Source organism: Magnolia sinica, chromosome 19, assembly GCF_029962835.1.
Source record: "Magnolia sinica isolate HGM2019 chromosome 19, MsV1, whole genome shotgun sequence".
NCBI lineage: Eukaryota > Viridiplantae > Streptophyta > Magnoliopsida > Magnoliales > Magnoliaceae > Magnolia > Magnolia sinica.
The window spans coordinates 61425581-61435989 of NC_080591.1; the positions used below are offsets into that span (position 1 = coordinate 61425581).

The 10409-nt window shown below is 38.2% G+C and overlaps 1 long non-coding RNA gene across 1 annotated transcript; it reads right to left on the reverse strand.

Moving 5' to 3' along the window:
- Positions 1-1739: 1739 nt before the first annotated feature.
- On the reverse strand, positions 1740-2655 carry LOC131235381 (uncharacterized). Its single transcript, XR_009166091.1, has 2 exons — positions 2499-2655; positions 1740-2316 (listed from the first exon to the last, which is right to left on the reverse strand). It is a non-coding gene; the product is annotated as an uncharacterized LOC131235381 (long non-coding RNA).
- Between the last annotated feature and the right edge of the window lie 7754 nt (positions 2656-10409).

A 10409-nucleotide genomic window follows, 5' to 3' on the forward strand; every position in this document is an offset into this window, starting at 1 on the left:
AAAATTACAGAATGAAAGTAAATGAACTGAAAAACTTGAAGACCATGTCTTCCAAAAACTAGTGTACTTGCTGTCTTAGGCACAGTTTTACCAAAGAGGCCCATGACAACACGACCTGCAAGAGATTAGACCATCATTATTATGGACTAGGGAGACAAGATGCAACAATCGTTTGCAAGTATCTACAAGAGAAAGTGCTATTTTCAGACTGTGTTTATCTGGGAAAGGGTTCTGATTATCTAAGAATGCAGACACATGGACCTCAATTCATCTATAAAAATATCATTAGTATGAGCAAACCAATTGAATTCCGCTGCTCTTAACATGCAGTATCCTTTCTTTGAATGCTCAAGGATGTATTGAGATTTGAAAATCTCAAGCCTTCACAATCCAGCCGCTTTACATGCCATCACATGTGCCTATATAGAAAACAACTGCAAGATCTAAGCTGTCCATCAGGTTGGCCCTGCTCTTTCAACGACATGACTTAGTAATCAGTTGGGAGCAGTCGATCCATCAGGTGGGCCATAGTGTACAAACCAAATGGACAAAAAAAAGGCTAAAACATGCTTATCCAGCCATTAATTTGTCCCATGCACAGTGGCCCATCCAATGACTGGATGCAGAGGGTATGCTATATGCACAAGCAGGATAAGAAAACAGTAGTATACATTAGGAAACCAATTTTCTTTAGCCAAAATAGATTCTTCATTTCCTTATGATGTAGGAAATCCTCTTTAACTTATAATAAGAAGAAAAGTGCTACTAAGATGCATGTTATGGTAGAATCCTTGGAGTGAGTGAACAGTTTGGCAAACAGAAATCACAAAGACTGAATTGTTCAGCACATCCAATAACTGCAGCTTTTGGGCCATGGCACATATCTGTGATGACTAAAAAAACCGTTAGTCTCAACCACTTTAAATGTGTCCCGTTTATGTAGGGGGAACACACTTCATTAAGTTCGATGAAGTGCATCACATAGCATTTAATCGTACAGCTAGAGAAATGGACAATCAAGCATCCACTTTCCCTTCTAAAAATGGAATCGAGATCTTCACCCACCTCGATTTATTTGCATGCACCCGCTTTGCATTTAGGAATTGAAATAGTACACAATTAAAAATAGTACAAAGGAGTATTATTTTGATTACCAAATGTATAATAATAATAATAATAATAATAATAATAATAATAATAATAATAATAATAATACAGGCAAATCAAAAGTAGGGTGTGCAAATAGAGATTGCAAGTAGGCTTGTACACACAATATCGCACTGAGAGTTAGTGTGCAGATTATCTCCCATCATTAAAAGATGGACGACAAGAATACAACAAGCATTTCAAAATGCAAACTTTTAAATGGTCATTTTGAAATGCGCGTTAAGATTCTTCCCAACATTATTGGATAGTATGAGATGCCGGTGCACACCTGCTATTGATGCACACACAATGTTTTCAAATATATTATGTATAATCAACTTAAGAAAATTTACAGAATTGCCGAAAGGTCCTTGATCAATCCAAACCAAAGGTAGGGACAATGTAACACATAACAATAACACAAATTTCACGGCAATTTACATTCCATAACAATTGAATATTCAAATTTCCCATTTTGATTTAGTAAAGCATCAGAATTCCTAGAAAATGAAAATAGAGTGAAATGCCAATATCAAATAGAATCGCCAAAGAAAAGCACGAACAAAGATTTTTTTTTTCTTCTGAAATTTAAAAACAAAATACCTGTCTGAGAAAATTATCAGCAATCATATAGTAGATTCTGAGAGCAATCCGATTGTCCACATCGTCCTTATGCACATCTGATTGTTGACATCGTCCTTCAAACAGTTTGGCAACACAAAGTCTGCCAATTCAGTCTTTGTGATTTCTATCTGCCAAACTGTTTACTCACTCCAAGGATTCTACCAAAACATCACAAATGCATGTTTCCCCGTCTCTGTATATTAATGACCTAGTAGTCTAAAAGTCCTAACACTTTAGAATTGATCACTTAGACAACACAACATTTGGTATGCCATCATGCAGAATTGCAATTTACCTAACTGTTATTACTATTTGACAGAATTGTAGAGGAGATTGGTTGATTCTACATGCATAGAGATTTCAGTCCCTCTAACATCACTACACATCCAATGAATGGACTAATAGTCATGCTATATACCTCTTGTGCAGTGGTCTTCTATGAGGATCGACTGTTAGAAGACTAGAAATCAACTACTTCGTGGATGAAGAGATGGTCTTCCAAGTTTGTTCATCAAAGCTGAAGTCACCCTGTGTGGAAACCATTTCCTACAAGAAATAGAAATGCAAGGAAGTATACCAGCACTGAGTGTGAAATCATTTCACACAACAAATTGTTTCTATGTATTCGCATCAAACAACATAGAAAAATTCCTAATTAGGGTTTCAACATTGTAAATCCCTAATTAGGAAATCACTAAGGTTGAAATTAATGAAATCTAGACTCTTACCTGTTTCAGATCTTCATCATAATCACTAAGGTTGAAATTGATGTTTGCATCGACTCCCCCAAACTTAATGGCGGCTCGATTGTAAGCCCTGAAATTAGGGTGGTTTACCCAAATGAAAATTTCAAAAAATCGAGCAGTAGAGAGAGAAGATAGAGAGAGAGAGTTGGGGGTAGGAAGAAGGAGAGAGTCACGGAGTTGTAGAGAGATAGAGAGTCGGGGGTAGGAAGAAGGAGAGAGTCACCGAGTTACAGAGAGAGAGAGAGAGAGAGAGAGAGAGAGAGAGAGAGAGAGAGAGAGAGAGAGAGAGAGAGAGAGAGAGAGAGAGAGAGAGAGTAGGAAGAAGGAGATAGTTGCAGAGTTGCACAGAGAGAGAGAGAGTTGGTGGTAGGAAGAAGGAGAGAGGCGCGGAATGTGAGACCCGTATTCTAGCCCGTACTGTTCCATAGGCTTCCGCGGTCCTCTTGGTTAAACTGCGGTCTCTCTCTCTCTCTAGAAAGGCCTCAATCTGGTCTTGGTAGGCCGTAAACCCGATAATCTCAAGGAGGTCTTCAACGCATGACAATGTTTTCTACTATCCATTTATAAGTCCTTGATTCGATGGTTGAGACTCTCAGGCCAATGGATCTTTTCTACCAGCCCATTTCATAGTAGGCCCTACGAAATAAATGTATAGGTCAAGGTCAAAAAAGTGGTGAGTCTGGCCCAGCCCAAATATAGCCTGGTTTATTCAAAGTGTTGAAAACCAGGCTGCACTAGGTCATGCAGCCCAATCTAGCGCCCAAGCTCAAGTATAGCCTGGTTTAATGTTGAGTCTGGGTCGAGCCTTAAGGCTTTTGGTTTGAACCCATTAATTAACTGGTCTGAGAATGAGCTTGCAACTATCTAAAAATTTAACAAGTTGGCTGGACTATTTTCGGGCTCAGGCTCAAGCCGCACACTGTATAAACATTGCAGGCCGGGCTAGACTATTTTGACCCATCATGAGCCCTGGCTGGGTTTGGTTTTACATTGAAAAATACAGGCTGGGCTTGGATAGAGGTTGGCCCGACTCTAACCCAGCCTGTTGACACCCTAGTTGAAGAGGATTTCAGATCATCTTTGCAGTGGGCCCGTAAAAATCAAGGTGGATGTCTCTCTCCCAATTGTTTTGGTTGGAGTGGGCCACCCGAATAAAGGTCAACTTGATCTTTGGCTCTGGGCCTAAACTAAGATTATAGATCTAATGGTTAGAGTGGATTTTGCATACACAATATGGTGAGCCCCCAAAAATTAAATCCAAGTTTCTCTCTCCAATTATAAGGAGAGATTATATATATATAAAGGAAATTGTGTGAGGCTGCTCTTAATTTTGAAGGGGCCCACCTTGATTTCTATATAGCATCCACCTTGACCATTAGATATTTAGACCCACATTAGGCCTGGAGGACAAAATTCGATTGTGATTCTAGTGGGCCACACCAAAGGAAACATTTGAGAGAGAGATATTCACCCTTGATTTTTATATGCACCGTGATAATTATATAAAATCTACTTCAGCCATTAGATTCCATACAAAAATTAGGCCTTTAGATAAAAAAAATCATAATCATCAATGAGTCACTGCCGCCACACCAATAGAAACATGTTGTTTGAAGGATGAGCAATGCCTTGTACACTATTTTCAATCATGTGGTCCACATGTTTAAAGGATGAAAGATGCCCTCGACACTATTTTCAAATATGCGGTCTACTTGAATCACAGATGAAGCTAGTTTTTAGGACCTTAACTTAACATGGGGTGATGCACCGGGTGGTTAGGATGGATTTTACATAAATATTATGGTGGGGCTACCCAAGCCATGGACCCATTTGTCGGGGTGTGGTGGTGACAGGTAACATAATGATAATTATATTAATTAATGAGGTGGCTTTTTGAATAAAAAAAGTAACAAATGTACATCCCATATTACTTAGATAGTTCTTGTAAAATTGAGAAATTTAACACTGTGGACCCCACCTTTTATCCAGTGGTTTTTATGAAGCAAACGAAACTTAACATACCAACTTAGACTTCCACGTACGGACACCCAAATTGTGGTTGAAAATACCCCTCCTCTTCACTCCCGTCGCTTTCACTGCCTTTTCTTTCACCCCCTTTTCTCACTCCGTTTCAAGTAAGAGAGACAAAAAACCCATTTTCTGTGGCCCCCTTCCTTATCACCATTGGATTGCATCCTCTCCATACATCAGCATTTTGTCATATTCTGAAAATAGCCGGTCCAGTGAAGAAAGCATGCACCACAGGTATATTTTAATATATTGCTAGTTGGATGAAGCTTGCATCTGGGCTTTTGGTTCATCTATGTATACATTATTCGATGAATATGATGGATTACAAATAAAACATCATTGTGGGACGTAGCAAGTGAAATCGGATTGCGTACTGAGTTACTCAGTACGCTTCTATCATACTAAGTAAACTCAGTTGGGCCCACCTTGAATGTATGTAGTATATCCATGCCGTCCATCTGTTTTCTAACTAATTTAAGGGGTTGAGCCCCAAATTGAAGCATATCAAAAGATCAAGTGGATTATACCACTGGAAACAGTGAGGATAATGATTTCCACCATTGAAACCATAATAGGCCCAACAGTGATGTTTGTTTGTTATCAAACCTATTCATAAGATCATTAGACATGGATTAATAGAAAACACAATTATAAGCTTGATCAAAAACTTCTGTGGCCCCTAAGAAATTTTCAACAATAGAAGTTCAATGCAAAATTTCCATGTGTTGTGGTCAATTTGAACATTGGATATGTTTAGATTTTTGGTCTCAAGGCATGAAATTATTAATTAAGTTTACCCCGCTCAATTTCATGTTTGCCCCGCTCAATTTTCAGTTTGCCCCGCTCAATTTCAAATTTGCCCCACTGAATTTCATGTTTGCCCCTTTAAAATTCATGTTTGCCCTGCTCAATTTCATATTTCTCCCGCTCAATCTCATGTTTGCCCCGCTCAATATCATGTTTGCCCTGCTGAAATTCATTTTTGCCTGCTCAATTTCATGCTTGCCCCGCTCAAATTTGCAGTTTGCCTCACTCAATTTGCAGTTTGCCACGCTCAAATTCTAGTTTACCTCACTTATTTTGATAGTTTGTCTCGCATAATTTTCGGTATTTCCTTGCTTAATTTCTATCTCGATTTCATATGAAGCTTATTCAAATTTATGAAATGCTACATTGTTTTCAATTATGCCTGATTTTGTATACTATGATTATCTTGTGAATTTTATGTTGGATATATTTTTCCATTCATCTTTGTAGGTGACGAATATTCTGTTGTAATCCCAAACCCAACCTCCAGGTGTACACTGAAATGGTGGTTTGACAAGGTGAAGGGTGGAGTGGAGAAGCATGATAGTCGGCTAAATTTGTTTAGCCAATCCCTATTTTCATTTTTATTGCATATTACATCCTTTAGATTTTTAGGGGCTTTATTTCACATTCCTTTTCAAAGATATAAAGGTGATCTAGTATTTGAGATTAGGGGGAAACGAGTGCAGTTCACGGAGATGGACTTCGCCCTTATTACGGGCCTTAAGACTGGAGAGCTTATAGTACCGAAAAATCGTCGCACTACGAGTACATTAAGAGACAAATATTTTAAAAAATATCCTATTTTAAAGAAGCACTTAATAGATGTGTTTGAAAGATTAGTTGACACCAATAAACATGAAGATATTGTGAAGGTTGCCCTACTTTTAGTTGTGGAGTGCTTTGTTAGGGGAACCGAACTGAAAACCATGTGCAACATGGATTATATTCACCTAGTAGACTCGCTAGATGATTTCTATAGCTATCCTTGGGGTTGTTTGAGACACTATACAATGTTGCAATGAATCGAAGCTAGCATTGCCGCATCAAGTGCCCCTTGCTACAGTGTATGTGGTTGCATCCTTCATCTACAAGTAAGAACGTCTCTTATTTTCTACATGATTACAGTTTATAGTCAATTGTGGATTTTTAACCTAGTGCAATTTCATTCTAACAGGTATAGACAGTAGAGATATTACTAGCCCTACAAGAGTGTGTTGTTTCGTATGTTCCCCGTCAAATTCCACCCTTCATTCAATATCGTGGCTAGAAGGGGTGGAGGTACAACAAAATACATGCTATTTTCGTGAGTAAAACTGTAAGTATATATATTTCTTTGGCATTTACTTTGCTTAATTTGACGTATACACTTTTTTATTTAACATTACTCCTTGTTCTTTTGCAGACATCGATAGTAATGAAATTAGAACTAACACTACAAGAATAGGAAACGGATGTGGTTCGCTCGTTCCGTGACAGTTTCTAGGTGAGATGTTATGAAAAATGAACTATATTTTTTCTGCCATTATAAAAGTATCATTCCTCTTACATATCCATCGATACATTTTGTAACTCACTGAGACTTAGGAAGATGATGAGGAGGGTAATGAGAATGATTACGAGGAGGATGATGAAGCAAATAAAAATGATGAGAAAGGCATGAAGGGAGAGGGATCTGGGGGGATATTATGAAGAATGTTCTTTTTATGGAGGAAGTCCGGGTTGAGAGGGTAGTTGAAGAAGGAGAGAGAGGAATTGAAGAAGGAGAGGGAAGATTTGAGGAAAGAGAAGGAAGAGTTGAGAATGAAAGAAGCGAGGTTTGATGAGAGGGAGTCATTACTGAAAGAGAAAGAAGCATTGAAGATGGAGAGAAATGAGTTGAATGAGAGAGCACAATTGAAGAGGGAGAAGGATTTATTTTTTGAGGATAAGGAAAAGTTAGCGAAAGAGAGAGGAGTTCAATAAGGAGAAGAAAGATTGTCGTACATAGAGGGGACATTTTATGAGGGAGATGAATGGTGAGGAGTTGAAGAAGAGAGGGGAAGTAAATGAAATTGAAGAAAAAGAACTTAGACATGGGGAGTTGGATGTGCAATCGTATAGTATTGTCGAGGGTAATGTATTGGATGCATCCGTTTCTCATCCTGTATATCAAATGAGAACTAAAAGGGTACTAAAGCCGTCATATTATAAGGTTTCTCCGTACTTGTCCCTATCTGCATTTGATATAATACCTGATCGTAGAGTTCTCGAACAACACATTTTTCTTCTTCTTTGATACCATTTCCTCTACAGATGGATCCATTCAAAATACTATCAGCGTAGGAATTGAAAGAGGCAGTGGACTAGTATGAAGCGAACAAGGACACGACAATGGGGAAATGGTTCAGTATGATATGGGTGAAGGATGAGTGGGTTGATAGCGTGGTAAGGATTACTAATTTATTCTCTATATGCATTGATTGACATATAATTATTTTTATATTAATCTATGACTAAATCGTACTATCCTATTAAGCAGGCTATCGACCAATATATCAATTTCCTTAAGAAAAGGCAGTCCAACCTGTCAATAGCACATCCTTAGGATTGCAAGTTTCATCTGACGTATTTTACGGTAACTGTTTAATTCAGACAATCCTTAAGAAGTGTTCCTTTTTTATTTTCTTATATGTATTGATCTTTGACATGTTTGTAGCAATAAAGCCTTAAGAGGTGTTTGCCGATTTTGATCGCATACTGGGCTTCCAAGTTAGAGTCAGAACGTGCCTCGCTAATAGGCGACCTGACCACGGCATACGCAATTGCTAGGCAGCGAGATAAACCATATGCCAAAGTGATTTGGTGTTATGAATGGGTAATGCATTTGTCACAGAACATCATATTTGACTGTAATGTGTTCTATCATGTTTTGACTAATATATTATTTTATGAATCATGGACAGGTGTATGTGCTTATGAACCATGAAAATTCGCATTGGTTCTTGCTGGTCATTTATCTTAGATAAAGAGAAATCATTATTGTGGATAGCTTAAGCACAAATCCACTTATAAAGTACAAGCAGAAGATGAAGAGGATGATTAATGTACTCCCCATTCTCTTTCATGCCATTGGAGACAACACTGCGCTTGAAGGGAAGAAGTGAACCCTCAGAGTTGATGAATCGACGCCGAAGCAGGACAATGGTTATGATTGAGGCATATTCATAATGAAATTCATCGACATTTTGTGTAGTGGTCTCACCTTGACGGGAACAGATATGTAAAAATTCACCACCAATTGGAGGAAGTCAATAGCATATGATTGCTTGTATATAGTCTGTATATGATATTTGTCAAGGGCATAGGAGGAATGTTTGTGAGATGTTGTATTATATACCTTATACCATTTTAATTGAATAAAATTTATAATCAATGAATATTTATTACCTGTAATTGTTCCTAACTCATGTACCATTTCATGTTGTATACTTCATGTTTGCCTCGATCAATGTCATGTTTGCCCCGTTGAATTTCATGTTTGCCTCGATCAATGTCATGTTTGCCCCGTTGAATTTCATGTTTGCCTCGCTGAATTTCATGTTTGCCCCACTCAATTTCATGTTTGCCCTGTTGAATTTCATGTTTGCCCCGCTGGAATTCAAGTTTGCTCCGCTCAATTTCATGTTTGCCCCACTGAATTTCCAGTTTGCCTTATTGAAATTCAAGTTTGCCCCGCTGAATTTCAAGTTTGCCCCACTGAAATTCATGTTTGCCCCTGCTGAAATTCATGTTTGCCCCATCGAAATTCATGTTTGCCCCGCTGAATTTCATGTTTGCCCCGCTCAACTTCATGTTTGCCTGGGTGAATTTCATGTTTGCCCCAGTCAATTTCATGTTGCCTCGCTGAATTTCAAGTTTGCCTCGCTAAATTTCATGTTTGCCCGCTCAATTTCCTGTTTGCCTCGTTAAAATTCAAGTTTGACCTAGTGAATTTCATGTTTGCCCCGTTGAATTTCAAGTTTGCCTCATTGAAATTCAAGTTTGCCCCGCTCAATTTCATGTTACCCTGCTGAATTTCTTGTTTACATCGCTGAAATTGAAGTTTACCCCGTTGAATATCATGTTTGCCCCGCTGAGTTTCATGTTTGCCCTGCTCAATTTCATGTTTGCCCCACTAAAATTCAAGTTTGCCCCACTAAATATCATGTTTGCCCCACTAATTTTCTTGTTTGTCCCGCTAAATTTCATGTTTGCCTCGCTCAATTTCATGTTTGCCCTGCTGAATTTCATGGGTCCTAACTTTAGTTAATGGGTATTTTACGTCCTTGAATTTTCAAATGTTTGATGCCTTCTGAGAACTACTATCGAGGGCAGAAATGTCCAAAGACTGCTAGCATTATATACAGTAGAGAGCATATTTTCTAATACAAAATTCTGATTAACTAAAATGATATGAACTCAGTTTTAGGTGTCTACCAAACAGGCCCTAAGAGAAACCGTTGGACATGGAAATGCTTGCATGCACATATATTGTTATCTATACAGCATATGAACCAAAAATTGTTTAACTTACATGTTAGCTAATTACCCATATGGTAGAGCTACTGCTCATGAGGTAGATTACCTTCAGTCAAACTTGTCAAATCGTCAAGCTATCATACATTGGTTATAAACCAAAAATTGCACTCGACTTGTGAGCTTAAGTGTCCACTTTGCAGTTAACATTCAGGCAAATAGTCTTCACGTTAACAGATTTTCAATCTGATTTTGTGGTCCTTAGTGGAGTCCATGGCTGGGACAATTTGGATTGATGTGCAAGTGTGCCACGTATACAATGGTTATGGGCATGGTATGGTTGGTCACGGAGGATCAATGTACTCATCGCCATTGTTTGGCTTGACTCAATTACCTCAATATTGTTCTTGTAGACAATTCATATATTATTGCGTTTTGGGTTTGCCGCTGCATTTGGAAGCCTTGATAAAGTGGCAGAATTGATTTTGGCTGCCTTTCATGATAGGAAATGGTTATAGTCTAAGTAGAAATGTTTTCTATCATGGTAAAAAGGCAGTA